The sequence below is a fragment of the Pelophylax lessonae genome (assembly GCF_965119305.1).
Source record: "Pelophylax lessonae genome assembly, chromosome: 7".
Classification (NCBI taxonomy): domain Eukaryota; kingdom Metazoa; phylum Chordata; class Amphibia; order Anura; family Ranidae; genus Pelophylax; species Pelophylax lessonae.
The window spans coordinates 220,455,948-220,472,177 of record NC_138774.1 but is presented as its reverse complement, the minus strand read 5'-3'; the positions used below and the strand labels follow the sequence as shown (position 1 = coordinate 220,472,177).

Below are 16,230 nucleotides of genomic sequence, written 5' to 3'. Positions count from 1 at the left end.
GGGTACTCTTATCATTAGCAGTGACGCACTGTGAGTGTGTACCATAGAATTAGAAGGCTGACTTTAGACGTTCAGAGGGGGAGCAGTAAATATATGCACTGTGCTTTTCAGAAATTCCTATCACTGGGTGACAATGCAGGAAAACACTTGCGAGACAGGGACAGGGTGTTGTCATATATATATATATAAAATCAGTGGCGTGGAACTACCAAAGTCGCAGCAGTCGCCATGGCGACTGGGCCCTGGAGTTCCGCCACTGTGGGGGGGCCTGGCCGCCAGTCTGTCAGTCAATTCGTCTGTTCGTTCATTCGGGCTGTTCTGGGGGTGTGGCAGGCCGCTGAGGGGAGGCGGAGTCTCAGGAGTGAAGCTCCACCTATCCTCTCCGGGCAGAGAGAAAAGACGTATAGGGAGGAGGGAATAAAACTGTCAGCTGACAAGCAAACACCAACTGAGTTTAGGGGGAGGAGCTGTCTCTGCTGCAAAAGAGACCCCGTGATACAGTAGCATCACTGACGCACCTGTAGTTGAATGCTGAGGGTGAATCGTCTGACTAACAAGGTAAATGTCAAATTGCTAGTGCCACTAATCCCTACCCCCCCATCCACACTACTGCCTCTTACTAATTCCCCCCATCACAGATCTCACCATCACCACTGTCACTAATCCCACCCTTTACCACCACCATTGTCACTAATCCCACCCCTTTACCACCACCACTGTCACTAATCCCACCCTTTACCACCACCACTGTCACTAATCCCACCCTTTAACACCACCACTGTCACTAATCCCACCCTTTAACACCACCACTGTCACTAATCCCACCCCTTTACCACCACCACTGTCACTAATCCCACCCCTTACCACCACCACCACTGTCACTAATCCCACCCCTTTACCACCACCGCTGTCACTAATCCCACCCTTTACCACCACCACTGTCACTAATCCCACCCCTTTACCACCACCACCACTGTCACTAATCCCACCCCTTTACCACCACCGCTGTCACTAATCCCACCCTTTACCACCACCACCGCTGTCACTTATCCCACCCTTTACCACCACCATTGTCACTAATCCCACCCTTTACCACCACCACTGTCATTAATTCCACCCTTTACCACCACCGCTGTCACTAATTCCACCCTTTACCACCACCGCTGTCACTAATCCCACCCTTTACCATCACCACTGTCACTAATCCCACCCTTTACCACCACCACTGTCACTAATCCCACCCTTTACCACCACCACCGCTGTCACTAATCCCACCCCTTTACCACCACCACTGTCACTAATCCCACCCTTTACCACCACCACCGCTGTCACTAATCCCACCCTTTACCACCACCACTGTCACTAATCCCACCCCCTTACCACCACCACTGTCACTAATCCCACCCTTTACCACCACCACCGCTGTCACTAATCCCACCCTTTACCACCACCACTGTCACTAATCCCACCCTTTACCACCACCACCGCTGTCACTAATCCCACCCCTTTACCACCACCACTGTCACTAATCCCACCCTTTACCACCACCACCGCTGTCACTAATCCCACCCTTTACCACCACCACTGTCACTAATCCCACCCCCTTACCACCACCACTGTCACTAATCCCACCCTTTACCACCACCACCGCTGTCACTAATCCCACCCTTTACCACCACCACTGTCACTAATCCCACCCTTTACCACCACCACCACTGTCACTAATCCCACCCTTTACCACCACCACCACTGTCACTAATCCCACCCCTTTACCACCACCACCACTGTCACTAATCCCACCCCTTTACCACCACCACTGTCACTAATCCCACCCTTTACCACCACCACCACCGCTGTCACTAATCCCACCCTTTACCACCACCACCACTGTCACTAATCCCACCCTTTACCACCACCACTGTCACTAATCCCACCCTTTACCACCACCACCGCTGTCACTAATCCCACCCTTTACCACCACCACTGTCACTAATCCCACCCTTTACCACCACCACCACTGTCACTAATCCCACCCTTTACCACCACCACCACCACTGTCACTAATCCCACCCTTTACCACCACCACTGTCACTAATCCCACCCTTTACCACCACCACCACTGTCACTAATCCCACCCTTTACCACCACCACCACTGTCACTAATCCCACCCTTTACCACCACCACCGCTGTCACTAATCCCACCCCTTTACCACCGCTGTCACTAATCCCACCCTTTACCACCACCACCACTGTCACTAATCCCACCCTTTACCACCACCACCACTGTCACTAATCCCACCCTTTACCACCACCACCGCTGTCACTAATCCCACCCTTTACCACCACCACCACCGCTGTCACTAATCCCACCCTTTACCACCACCACCACCACTGTCACTAATCCCACCCTTTACCACCACCACCACCACTGTCACTAATCCCACCCTTTACCACCACCACTGTCACTAATCCCACCCTTTACCACCACCACCACTGTCACTAATCCCACCCTTTACCACCACCACCGCTGTCACTAATCCCACCCCTTTACCACCGCTGTCACTAATCCCACCCTTTACCACCACCACCACTGTCACTAATCCCACCCTTTACCACCACCACCGCTGTCACTAATCCCACCCTTTACCACCACCACCACTGTCACTAATCCCACCCTTTACCACCACCACCGCTGTCACTAATCCCACCCTTTACCACCACCACCACTGTCACTAATCCCACCCTTTACCACCACCACCGCTGTCACTAATCCCACCCTTTACCACCACCACCGCTGTCACTAATCCCACCCTTTACCACCACCACCACTGTCACTAATCCCACCCTTTACCACCACCACCACTGTCACTAATCCCACCCTTTACCACCACCACCGCTGTCACTAATCCCACCCTTTACCACCACCACCACTGTCACTAATCCCACCCTTTACCACCACCACCGCTGTCACTAATCCCACCCCTTTACCACTACTGCTGTCACTAATCCCACCCCCCTTACCACCACCGCTGTCACTAATCCTGCCCCCCTTACCACCACCGCTGTCACAATCCCACCCCTTACCACCATCGCTGTCACTAACCCCACCCCCCTCACCACCACTGTCACTAATCCCACCCACTTACCACCACCGCTGTCACTAATCCCACCCCTTTACCACTACTGCTGTCACTAATCCCACCCCCCTTACCACCACAGCTGTCACTAATCCCGCCCCCCTTTACCACCACCGCTGTCACTAATCCCGCCCCCCTTACCACCACCGCTGTCACTAATCCCGCCCCCCTTACCACCACCGCTGTCACTAATCCCGCCCCCCTTACCACCACCGCTGTCACTAATCCCGCCCCCCTTACCACCACCGCTGTCACTAATCCCACCCCTTACCACCACCGCTGTCACTAATCCCACCCCCTTACCACCACCGCTGTCACTAATCCCACCCCCTTACCACCACCGCTGTCACTAATCCCACCCCTTTACCACTACTGCTGTCACTAATCCCACCCCCCTTACCACCACCGCTGTCACTAATCCCGCCCCCCTTTACCACCACCGCTGTCACTAATCCCGCCCCCCTTACCACCACCTCTGTCACTAATCCCGCCCCCCTTACCACCACCGCTGTCACTAATCCCACCCCTTTACCATCACCGCTGTCACTAATCCCACCCCTTACCACCACCGCTGTCACTAATCCCACCCCCTTACCACTACTGCTGTCACTAATCCCACCCCTTACCACCATCGCTGTCACTAATCCCACCCCTTACCACCACCGCTGTCACTAATCCCACCCCCTTACCACTACTGCTGTCACTAATCCCACCCCTTTACCATCACCGCTGCCACTAATCCCACCCCTCTCACCACCACCGCTGTCACTAACCTCACCCCCCTCACCACCACTGTCACTAATCCCACCCCCTTACCACCACCGCTGTCACTAATCCCATCCCTCTCACCACCACTGCTGTCACTAATCCCATCCCTCTCACCATCATCGCTGTCACTAATCCCGCCCCCCTTACAACCACCGCTGTCACTAATCCCACCCCCCTTACCACCACCGCTGTCACTAATCCCGCCCCCCTTACCACCACCGCTGTCACTAATCCCACCCCTTTACCATCACCGCTGTCACTAATCCCGCCCCCCTTACCACCACCGCTGTCACTAATCCCACCCCTTTACCATCACCGCTGTCACTAATCCCACCCCTTACCACCACCGCTGTCACTAATCCCACCCCCTTACCACTACTGCTGTCACTAATCACACCCCTTACCACCATCGCTGTCACTAATCCCGCCCCCTTACCACCACCGTTGTCACTAATCCCGCCCCCTTACCACCACCGTTGTCACTAATCCCGCCCCCTTACCACCACCGCTGTCACTAATCCCATTCCTCTCACCACCACCGCTGTCACTAATCGCATCCCCCTCACCATCATCGCTGTCACTAATCCCACCCCCCTCACCACCACCGCTGTCACTAATCCCACCCCCCTCACCATCATCGCTGTCACTAATCCCACCCCCCTCACCATCATCGCTGTCACTAATCCCACCTCCCTCACCATCATCGCTGTCACTAATCCCACCCCCCTCACCATCATCGGTGTCACTAATCCCACCCCCCTCACCATCATCGCTGTCACTAGTCCCGCCCCTCACCATCACCGCTGTCACTAATCCCGCCCCCTCACCATCACCGCTGTCACTAATCCCGCCCCCTCACCATCACCGCTGTCACTAATCCCGCCCCCTCACCATCACCGCTGTCACTAATCCCGCCCCCTCACCACCACCGCTGTCACTAATCTATCCTCCTCACCACCACCGCTGTTACTAATCCCATCCCCCCTCCCCACCACCATTGCCACTCATCCCATCCCACCACAGCTGCCACTAATCCCATTCCCCCCCACCACCGCTGCCACTCATCCCATCCCACCACCGCTGCCACTGATCCTGTCCCACCATCACCTCTGCCACTCATCCCATCCCATCCCCCCCAGCACTACCACCACCACTGCCACTCATCCCAACCCATCCCCCCACCACTACTGCCACCACTCATCCTATCCCACCAACCCTGCCACTGATTCCATCCAAACACCACCACTGCCACAGTGCCACTCATCCCATCCCATACCACTACCACCACCACTCATCCCATCTCACCACCCCTGCCACTGATCACAGATCTCACTATCACCGCTGTCACTAATCCCACCCCCTTACCATCACCGCTGTCACTAATCCCATCCCTCTCACCACCACCGCTGTCACTAATCGCATCCCCCTTACCACCACCGCTGTCACTAATCCCACCCCCCTCACCATCATCGCTGTCACTAATCCCACCCCCCTTACCATCACCGCTGTCACTAATCCCGCCCCCTTACCATCACCGCTGTCACTAATCCCGCCCCCTCACCATCACTGCTGTCACTAATCCCGCCCCCTCACCATCACTGCTGTCACTAATCCCGCCCCCTCACCATCACCGCTGTCACTAATCCAGCCCCCTCACCATCACCGCTGTCACTAATCCCGCCCCCTTACCACCACCGCTGTCATTAATCCCACCCCTTACCACCACCGCTGTCACTTATCCCACCCTCTTACCATCACCGCTGTCACTAATCCCACCCCCTTTACAACCACCGCTGTCACTAATCCCGCCCCCTTACCACCACCGCTGTCACTAATCCCGCCCCCTTACAACCACCGCTGTCACTAATCCCGCCCCCTTTACCACCACCGCTGTCACTAATCCCGCCCCCTTTACCACCACCGCTGTCACTAATCCCGCCCCCTTTACCACCACCGCTGTCACTAATCCCGCCCCCCTTACCACCACCCCTGTCACTAATCCCGCCCCCTTTACCACCACCGCTGTCACTAATCCCGCCCCCTTTACCACCACCGCTGTCACTAATCCCGCCCCCCTTACCACCACCCCTGTCACTAATCCCGCCCATTTTACCACCACCGCTGTCACTAATCCCACCCCCTTACCATCACCGCTGTCACTAATCCCACCCCCTTACCACCACCGCTGTCACTAATCCCACCCCCCTTTACCACCACCGCTGTCACTAATCCCGCCCCCTTTACCACCACTGCTGTCACTAATCCCGCCCCCCTTACCACCACCCCTGTCACTAATCCCGCCCCCCTTACCACCACCGCTGTCACTAATCCCATCCCTCTCACCACCACCGCTGTCACTAATCCCGCCCCCTCACCATCACCGCTGTCACTAATCCCACCCCCTCACCATCACCGCTGTCACGAATCCAGCCCCCTCACCATCACCGCTGTCACTAATCCCGCCCCCTCACCACCACCGCTGTCATTAATCCCACCCCTTTCCACCACCGCTGTCACTAATCCCACCCTTTTACCATCACCGCTGTCACTAATCCCACCCCCTTTACAACCACCGCTGTCACTAATCCCGCCCCCTTACCACCACCGCTGTCACTAATCCCGCCCCCTTACCACCACCGCTGTCACTAATCCCGCCCCCTTTACCACCACCGCTGTCACTAATCCCGCCCCCTTTACCACCACTGCTGTCACTAATCCCGCCCCCTTTACCACCACTGCTGTCACTAATCCCGCCCCCTTTACCACCACTGCTGTCACTAATCCCGCCCCCCTTACCACCACCGCTGTCACTAATCCCACCCCCTTACCATCACCGCTGTCACTAATCCCACCCCCTTACCACCACCGCTGTCACTTATCCCGCCCCCCTTTACCACCACCGCTGTCACTAATCCCGCCCCCTTTACCACCACCGCTGTCACTAATCCCGCCCCCTTTACCACCACTGCTGTCACTAATCCCGCCCCCCTTACCACCACCGCTGTCACTAATCCCACCCCCTTGTAATGCTCCTGCGTTTTCTGAACAATGTGGATTTGCAGCTGCAGAATTACTCCACTCAGTAGTCATGTAGAGAAACGCTGAGATACCAATCCCAACTCCCAAGACTAATCACTGTGGATAGTCTCTGATTCAGCATACAAATATACACACTCAATAAGATGTTCCTGGAGTGATCTATGTATATAGTAGTATAGTGGTGATAGGCTGAAGAGATAGGTTTAAGTAGAGACAATAGTTGACAGACACTTGAGAGGAATGTTCTTGAGAATGAGATGGTAACAGGTAGGATGCAGATAGGTTAGCAATCATGTATGGTAGTAGATGATAGGATAGCAGATGACATACAGGAGAGACTAACCCAGTGCAAGGATAGATCTTAGTAGGCTCAAGAGCTAGCAATCTAGATAGTGCAGATGATAGTAACAGTCCTTAGTATACAGAGCTAGTTAGTGTAAGCTTTAGTATGAAGGTTTATGGAGGATTCCCCTGCGGGGTACTTATCACTAGTAGCAAGCAGTAGTAGAGAGGTTCGGTATGAGCGGGTGATCCGGTAGCGGGATACAGGGATCAGCAGCGAGGTTCCGACAGCGAGGTATGCTTGCAAGCATGTGAGCTTCAAGGCAGGTTATGCGGCGTTGAACGACCAATGTTAGTGAGACCGCCGGCGGTTGAAATAGCCGCTCCTGCGGCGTTCAATGATGACAGCATCGGTCTTAAAGGTGTATGCGCACCTTACCAAAAGAGAATGGTGGGGCGCATACACTAAGGAAAGTGGAATTAGGGTACCAAAGGTACCAGAACATTACAGTACCCCCCCCCCCCTTAAGGCCGGCTCCTGAAGGCCTCTGGAGCTGTTTTTTCCGGGTATTTCGCGTGAAAATTGTGAATTAGTCTAGGGGCATGTATGTCAGAGGTATTTAGCCAGGTGTCGTCTTGGGGCCCATAGTTCTTACATCGGACTAGATATTGGAGTCTTCTTCTGTGGATGCGAGAATCCAGAATCTCTTTTATCTCATATTCTTCTCCACCTTCAACTTGTACAGGAGGTGGAGGTGGGATAGTAGGCCTTATTCCTTGGTCAGGAACATGGGGCTTCAGTAGCGACACATGGAAAATGGGATGTATTTTGAGGTCTGTTGGTAATGTGAGCTGTACTGCAGCTTTTCCAATAAGTTTCCTGATTGGGAAAGGTCCCAAGAACAGAGGCCCAAGCTTTTTGCTAGGGATCTTTAATCTTAAGTTTTTTGTTGAGAGCCAAACGAGGTCCCCAATAGCATACTGAGGAGAAGGTCTTCTACGAAGATCATAGTACTTCTTTTGTTGACTATGAGCGTGTGAGATGGTAGTATTAAGTAAACCCAGAGAGTCCTTTATTTGGGTAAGATAGTCTGAGGCTACTGGGTTATTTGAAGGAAGGATGCGTGGTGGAAGAATAGTGGGATGAAACCCATAGTTCAAGTAGAACGGACTCTGTTTGGTCGTACTGTGGGTTGCGTTGTTGTAGGCAAATTCTGCCAGAGGGAGGAGATCCACCCAATCATCCTGTTGGTATGATGTGTAACAACGTAAATATTGCTCGATGCACTGGTTGACTCTTTCAGTCTGTCCGTTGGTCTGAGGATGGTAGGGAGAAGTGAGCTTCCGCTCAATTCGTAGTATGTGACATAGTTCTTGCCAGAACTTGGAGATGAATTGCGATCCACGGTCAGACAAGAGTTTTCGGAATACCATGTAACTTAAAGACATGTTTCATCAGTAGTTCCGTTGTTTGTTTGGACGAAGGTAGTCTGCGAATAGCAATGAAATGTGCCATTTTTGTCAGATGGTCCACTGACACCAAGATGGTATTAAATCCTTTGGAAGGAGGTAGTTCTACTATAAAGTCCAAGGACACAACTTGCCATGGAGTCTGGGGTATTGGTAGACTGCATAGTAGACTGGATGGTTTTGTAGTGTCTATTTTGGACCTGGCACAGACGTTGCATGAAGAGACGAATTTCTGTATAGATGTCTTCATGTCAGGCCACCAGAACTGCCTGGTAAGCAAATTAAGAGTCTTTGTCATAGCCATATGTCCTGCCATAGGCACATCATGCGACAATTCCAAGATCTTGGTGCGCATGGTAGGGGGTATGTAAAGTTTGTCGTTGTAGTAGAGGAAGCCTTCTGCATCAGTACTTAGTTGTGGTGGGGGTGAATCCAAACCTATACTGTGCAGAACCTCTTCCTTCAAGGAACGGACAACCCCAATAATACGCTTGTAGGGTATTATAGGAACGGAAGGGATTTCGAAGTAATTATCTTCAGTTAGTCGTGATAGCGCATCCGCTTTTTTATTCTTGTCTGCAGGTGTATAGGTCACTAGAAAGTTAAACCTTAGAAAGAATAGTGACCATCGTACCTGCCGGTGGGAGAGGGTTTTTTTAGTCTGAAGATATTGAAGATTTTTATGATCTGTATATATGAGTATTGGTAATCGGGTGCCTTCAAGTAGATGTCGCCAATTCTCCAGAGCCAGTTTTATAGCAAGCAGTTCCTTTTCACCCACTGGGTAATTTACCTCTGGACTGCTTAAAGATTTAGAGAAGAAGGCGACTGGATGGAGTGGTGAAGTATTAGTTGGTCGTTGGGAGAGTATTGCTCCTACTGCCATGTTTGACGCATCTACTTCCAGAATGTATTGGAGGGATGGGTCTGGATGGCGTAGTATGGGAGCAGAGGTAAAACTTGCCTTTAACAAGTGAAAAGCTTCATTTGCTTCTTCTGACCATTTGAATGGTCTCTTAATACTCGTGAGTTGTGTGAGGGGTCTCACAATGGCAGAGAAGTTCTTGATGAACTTCCTATAGCAGTTTGAAAATCCAAGGAATCGCTGTAGTGCTTTGCGGGTGGTTGGTATAGGCCAATCCTGAATACAGGATATCTTACTCATATCCATCTTGATTCCTGTTTTGGATATGATGTATCCTAGGAATAATACTTCTTCTTTATGAAATAAGCATTTTTTTAGTTTCACGTATAGGTTGTGTGCAAGCAATCTGGATAACACAAGTCTTACATGTTTTATATGTTCAGACAAGGATCGTGAATAAATAAGTATATCGTCCAGATATACCACAACACAGACATCAAGTAAGTCTCTAAAGATATCGTTTATAAATCGTTGGAAGGCTGCGGGAGCGTTACATAGCCCGAATGGCATTACAAGATATTCGAACAATCCGTATCTGGTTCTGAATGCAGTCTTCCACTCATCTCCATCACGGATTCGGATTAGATTGTATGCCCCTTTCAGGTCCAATTTTGAAAAATAGGTAGCTCCACGCACTTGCTCAATGAGCTCAGGGATAAGCGGTAGAGGATAGCGATCTTTTATTGTAATGGCGTTCAATTGCCTATAGTCGATAATAGGCCTGAGACTTGAGTCCTTATTGCGGACAAAAAAGAGTCCTGCTGCTGTGGAAGAAGTGGAAGATCTAATAAAAACTTTTGTCAAATTCTCATCCAAGTATTCCTTGAGATGGGAAAGTTCATCCTGCGAAAGAGGATAAACATGACCAAACGGCAATTTGCTATTTGGGAGTAGATCAATAGTACAATCATAATCCCTATGGGGAGGCAGTATTTGAGCATTTTTCTCAAGAAAATAGCATAGTGGTGCAATCTCATCTGACACCACAGACAGGATCTTACCATAAGACGGGAGGTTACACGTACCCTCGCAATAGCAAGAGAGGAAGGCCAGGGTCCGTTTCTTCCAATCTATGGTTGGTTGATGTGTGTGTAACCAGGGAAGTCCCAAAACAATGGGAAAGTGGGGTGAAGGTATTAGGTCGAAGGTGGTGGTCTCCATATGAGACTCGTTAGTGGTGACTAGGAGTGCTTGTGTCTGATCAGTGATCGGGCCAGAAGATAAAGGAATACCGTTAATAAGACTCACTGAGACAGGTTTAGGTTTAGAAATAATAGGGACTTTATTTAAAACAGCAAAACGTATGTCGATATAATTTCCACAAGATCCTGTGTCGATCATGGCCTTAGTAGTAATCCTGGTCTGGTCCCACTGCAATGTCAAGCGAACAAAAAGGTAAGGGTTAGTAATTGAAGTTGTCAATCCCCCTAGGAGGACATATGAACACTCACCCTTTTTTTTGTAGACAAGGGGACAGACGTTTATCTTGTGATCCGGGGATGCACAGTACAAGCAGAGATTACTAGATCGTCTCCTGGCTCTTTCAGTAGTTGATAGAGGTGGGCGTATGGTTCCTACCTCCATAGGAGTAGGGTCAACGGCCGAAATCCGAGAAGAACTGGATAATGGCATTCCCATTTTTTCAGCCTTTCTTTCTCGTAGCCTTCTATCTATGGTGATACTGAGTTGTATCAAAGCATCCAGGGTTTTCGGCAAATCCGCTCAGGCGAGCTCGTCTTTAACGGCCTCTGATAGGCCAAGTCTAAATTGAGTTCTCAGAGATGCATCATTCCACCCTGAATCAAGGGTCCATCTCTTGAACTCCGCCACAAAGTCTTCCACAGGTCTCCTACCTTGTTTTAAGGACCTCAATTGAAGATCGGCAGTACTCTGCCTATTGGGGTCATCATATAGACTAGCAAGTTCCGCTAGAAATAAAGCGTAGGAGTTGAGAAGCTGATCGTTTTTCTCAAAGAGAGAGTCTGCCCAGGCCCGTGGATCGCCTGTTGGGTAAGAAATAATAGTGCAAACCTTGATATGATCAGTAAGGTAGGTACGAGGTTTTAGCAAGAAAAGTAACTCACATGCGTTTTTGAATTCACAAAATTTTTTGCGATCGCCTGTAAATACTAAAGGAGGATTTATTTTGGCTTCAGGGTGCTGAGCAGCGGCAAGTTGTGACAGCCTGGTTACCTGCTGCGTCAGAGCCTGATTGTCTTCTTTTAATTCAGTAAGTGCGTGTATTAACGCAGTTACTTGTTGTTTTAATTGTGTCACATGAGTGGTTAATTCTGCTGAATCCATTTTAAGGTTCGTTCAATCTGTAACGCTCCTGCGTTTTCTGAACAACGTGGATTTGCAGCTGCAGAATTACTCCACTCAGTAGTCATGTAGAGAAACGCTGAGATACCAATCCCAACTCCCAAGACTCATCACTGTGGATAGTCTCTGATTCAGCATACAAATATACACACTCAATAAGATGTTCCTGGAGTGATCTATGTATATAGTAGTATAGTGGTGATAGGCTGAAGAGACAGGTTTAAGTAGAGACAATAGTTGACAGACACTTGAGAGGAATGTTCTTGAGAATGAGATGGTAACAGGTAGGATGCAGATAGGTTAGCAATCATGTATGGTAGTAGATGATAGGATAGCAGATGACATACAGGAGAGACTAACCCAGTGCAAGGATAGATCTTAGTAGGCTCAAGAGCTAGCAATCTAGATAGTGCAGATGATAGTAACAGTCCTTAGTATACAGAGCTAGTTAGTGTAAGCTTTAGTATGAAGGTTTATGGAGGATTCCCCTGCGGGGTACTTATCACTAGTAGCAAGCAGTAGTAGAGAGGTTCGGTATGAGCGGGTGATCCGGTAGCGGGATACAGGGATCAGCAGCGAGGTTCCGACAGCGAGGTATGCTTGCAAGCATGTGAGCTTCAAGGCAGGTTATGCGGCGTTGAACGAACATTGTTAGTGAGACCGCCGGCGGTTGAAATAGCCTCTCCTGCGGCGCTCAATGATGACAGCATCGGTCTTAAAGGTGTATGCGCACCTTACCAAAAGAGAATGGTGGGGCGCATACACTAAGGAAAGTGGAATTAGGGTACCAAAGGTACCAGAACATTACACCCCTTACCATCACTGCTGTCACTAATCCCGTCCCTCTCACCACCACCGCTGTCACTAATCCCGCCCCCCTTACCATCACCGCTGTCACTAATCCCACCCCCTTACCATCACCGCTGTCACAATCCCACCACCGCTGTCACTAATCCCACCCCCTTACCATCACCAATGCCACTAATCCCACCCCTCTCACCACCACCGCTGTCACTAATCCCGCCCCCCTTTACCACCACCGCTGTCACTAATCCTGCCCCCCTTACCACCACCGCTGTCACTAATCCTGCCCCCCTTACCACCACCGCTGTCACTAATCCCACCCCTTACCACCACCGCTGTCACTAATCCCACCCTCTTACCATCACCGCTGTCACTAATCCCACCCCCTTTACAACCACCGCTGTCACTAATCCCACCCTCTTACCATCACCGCTGTCACTAATCCCACCCCCCCTCCCCACCACCATTGCCACTCATCCCATCCCACCACAGCTGCCACTAATCCCATTCCCCCCCACCACCGCTGCCACTCATCCCATCCCACCACCGCTGCCACTGATCCTGTCCCACCATCACCTCTGCCACTCATCCCATCCCATCCCCCCCAGCACTACCACCACCACTGCCACTCATCCCAACCCAACCCCCCACCACTACTGCCACCACTCATCCTATCCCACCAACCCTGCCACTGATTCCATCCAAACACCACCACTGCCACAGTGCCACTCATCCCATCCCATACCACTACCACCACCACTCATCCCATCTCACCACCCCTGCCACTGATCACAGATCTCACTATCACCGCTGTCACTAATCCCACCCCCTTACCATCACCGCTGTCACTAATCCCATCCCTCTCACCACCACCACTGTCACTAATCGCATCCCCCTTACCACCACCGCTGTCACTAATCCCACCCCCCTCACCATCATCGCTGTCACTAATCCCACCCCCCTTACCATCACCGTTGTCACTAATCCCGCCCCCTCACCATCACCGCTGTCACTAATCCCGCCCCCTCACCATCACCGCTGTCACTAATCCCGCCCCCTCACCATCACCGCTGTCACTAATCCCGCCCCCTCACCACCACCGCTGTCACTTATCTATCCTCACCACCACCGCTGTTACTAATCCCACCCCCCCTCCCCACCACCATTGCCACTCATCCCATCCCACCACAGCTGCCACTAATCTCATTCCCCCCCACCACAGCTGCCACTAATCCCATTCCCCCCCACCACCGCTGCCACTCATCCTATCCCACCACCGCTGCCAGTGATCCTGTCCCACCATCACCTCTGCCACTCATCCTATCCCATCCCCCCCCAGCACTACCACCACCACTGCCACTCATCCCAACCCATCCCCCCACCACTACTGCCACCACTCATCCTATCCCACCAACCCTGCCACTGATTCCATCCAAACACCACCACTGCCACAGTGCCACTCATCCCATCCCATACCACTACCACCACCACTCATCCCATCTCACCACCCCTGCCACTGATCACAGATCTCACCATCACCGCTGTCACTAATCCCACCCCCTTACCACCACCGCTGTCACTAATCCTACCCCTTTACCACCACCGCTGTCACTAATCCCACCCCCTTACCACCACCGCTGTCACTAATCCCTCCCCCTTACCACCACCGCTGTCACTAATCCCGCCCCCATTACCACCACCGCTGTCACTAATCCCGCCCCCCTTACCACCACCGCTGTCACTAATCCCGCCCCCCCTTACCACCACCGCTGTCACTAATCCCGCCCCCCCTACCACCACCGTTGTCACTAATCCCGCCCCCCTTACCACCACCGCTGTCACTAATCCCACCACCGCTGTCACTAATCCCACCCCCTTACCACCACCGCTGTCACTAATCCCACCCCCTTACCACTACTGCTGTCACTAATCCCACCCCTTACCATCACCGCTGTCACTAATCCCACCCCCCTTACCACCACTGCTGTCACTAATCCCACCCCCCTTACCACCACTGCTGTCACTAATCCCACCCCCTTACCATCACCACTGTCACTAATCCCATCCCTCTCACCACCACCGCTGTCACTAATCCCATCCCTCTCACCACCACCGCTGTCACTAATCCCACCCCCTTACCACCACCGCTGTCACTAATCCCACCCCCTTACCACCACCGCTGTCACTAATCCCACCCCCCCTTACCACCACCGCTGTCACTAATCCCGCCCCCCCTTACCACCACCGCTGTCACTAATCCCGCCCCCCCTTACCACCACCGCTGTCACTAATCCCGCCCCCCCTTACCACCACCGCTGTCACTAATCCCGCCCCCCCTTACCACCACCGCTGTCACTAATCCCGCCCCCCTTACCACCACCGCTGTCACTAATCCTGCCCCCCTTACCACCACCTCTGTCACTAGTCCCGCCCCCTTACCACCACCGCTGTCACTAATCCCGCCCCCTTACCACCACCGCTATCACTAATCCCGCCCCCTTACCACCACCGCTGTCACTAATCCCACCCCCTTACCATCACCGCTGTCACTAATCCCACCCCCTTACCATCACTGCTGTCACTAATTCCACCCCTCTCACCACCACCATTGCCACTGATCCCACCCCACCACCACTGATCCCAACCCCTTCACCACCACCCCCGCTGCCCAACCCCATCAGCACCACCACTGCCACTCATCCCATCCCATCACAGCTGCCACTAATCTCATTCCCCCCACCACCACTGCCACTGATCCCACCCACCCCCACCACCGCTGCCACTCATCCCATCCCACCACCGCTGCCACTGATCCCGTCCCACCATCACCACCTCTGCCACTCATCCCACCCCCCCCCCCCAGCACTACCACCACCACTGCCACTCATCCCAATCCATCTACCCAACCACTACAGCTGCCACTGATTTCCCCCCCCCCCCCCACCGCTGCCACTCATGCCATCCCTTTACCGCTGCCACTCATCCCATTCCATCCCTCCCCATCACTACCACCACTGCTGTGACTCATTCCAACCCCATGCTCCACCTCTGTACACCTAGATAGGAGGGGCAGCGGGGCGGCATATGGAGGAACCAATCCTCCCCTCCGCTGCAGGAAGAAAATGTAGGGGATCAGTTCCTCTATATGCCACCCCTGCTGCCCCTTCTATCCAGGTGTACAGGGGTAATGCATGGGGCTGGGTAGCACCAGGGGTCAAGGGGGCCCTTCATGGTTTCTTGCACCGGGGCCCTGAAGGTCCTAGTTACGCCTCTGTAAAATATAATTGGTGATTGGACTACACTACCATACTTCCTAATTCCATGGGACTGTCCTGGGATGTGACCAAAATCCCACTGACTGCTAACTGGCACTGGGGAATTCTTCCTCCCACTGACTGCTAACTGACACTGGGGCATTCTTTCTCTCTCTGACTGCTAACTGACACTGGGGCATTCTTTCTCTCTCTCTGACTGCTAACTGA

The 16,230-nt window shown here is 52.4% G+C and overlaps 1 protein-coding gene across 1 annotated transcript in view; it reads left to right on the top strand.

The window, feature by feature from the left end:
- Positions 1 to 16,230, top strand: part of SPACA9 (sperm acrosome associated 9) — a gene marked incomplete at its 3' end in the record, with an annotated part of 375,668 nt that overhangs the window by 301,891 nt on the left and 57,547 nt on the right. The gene's annotated exons all lie outside the window — the stretch shown is intronic.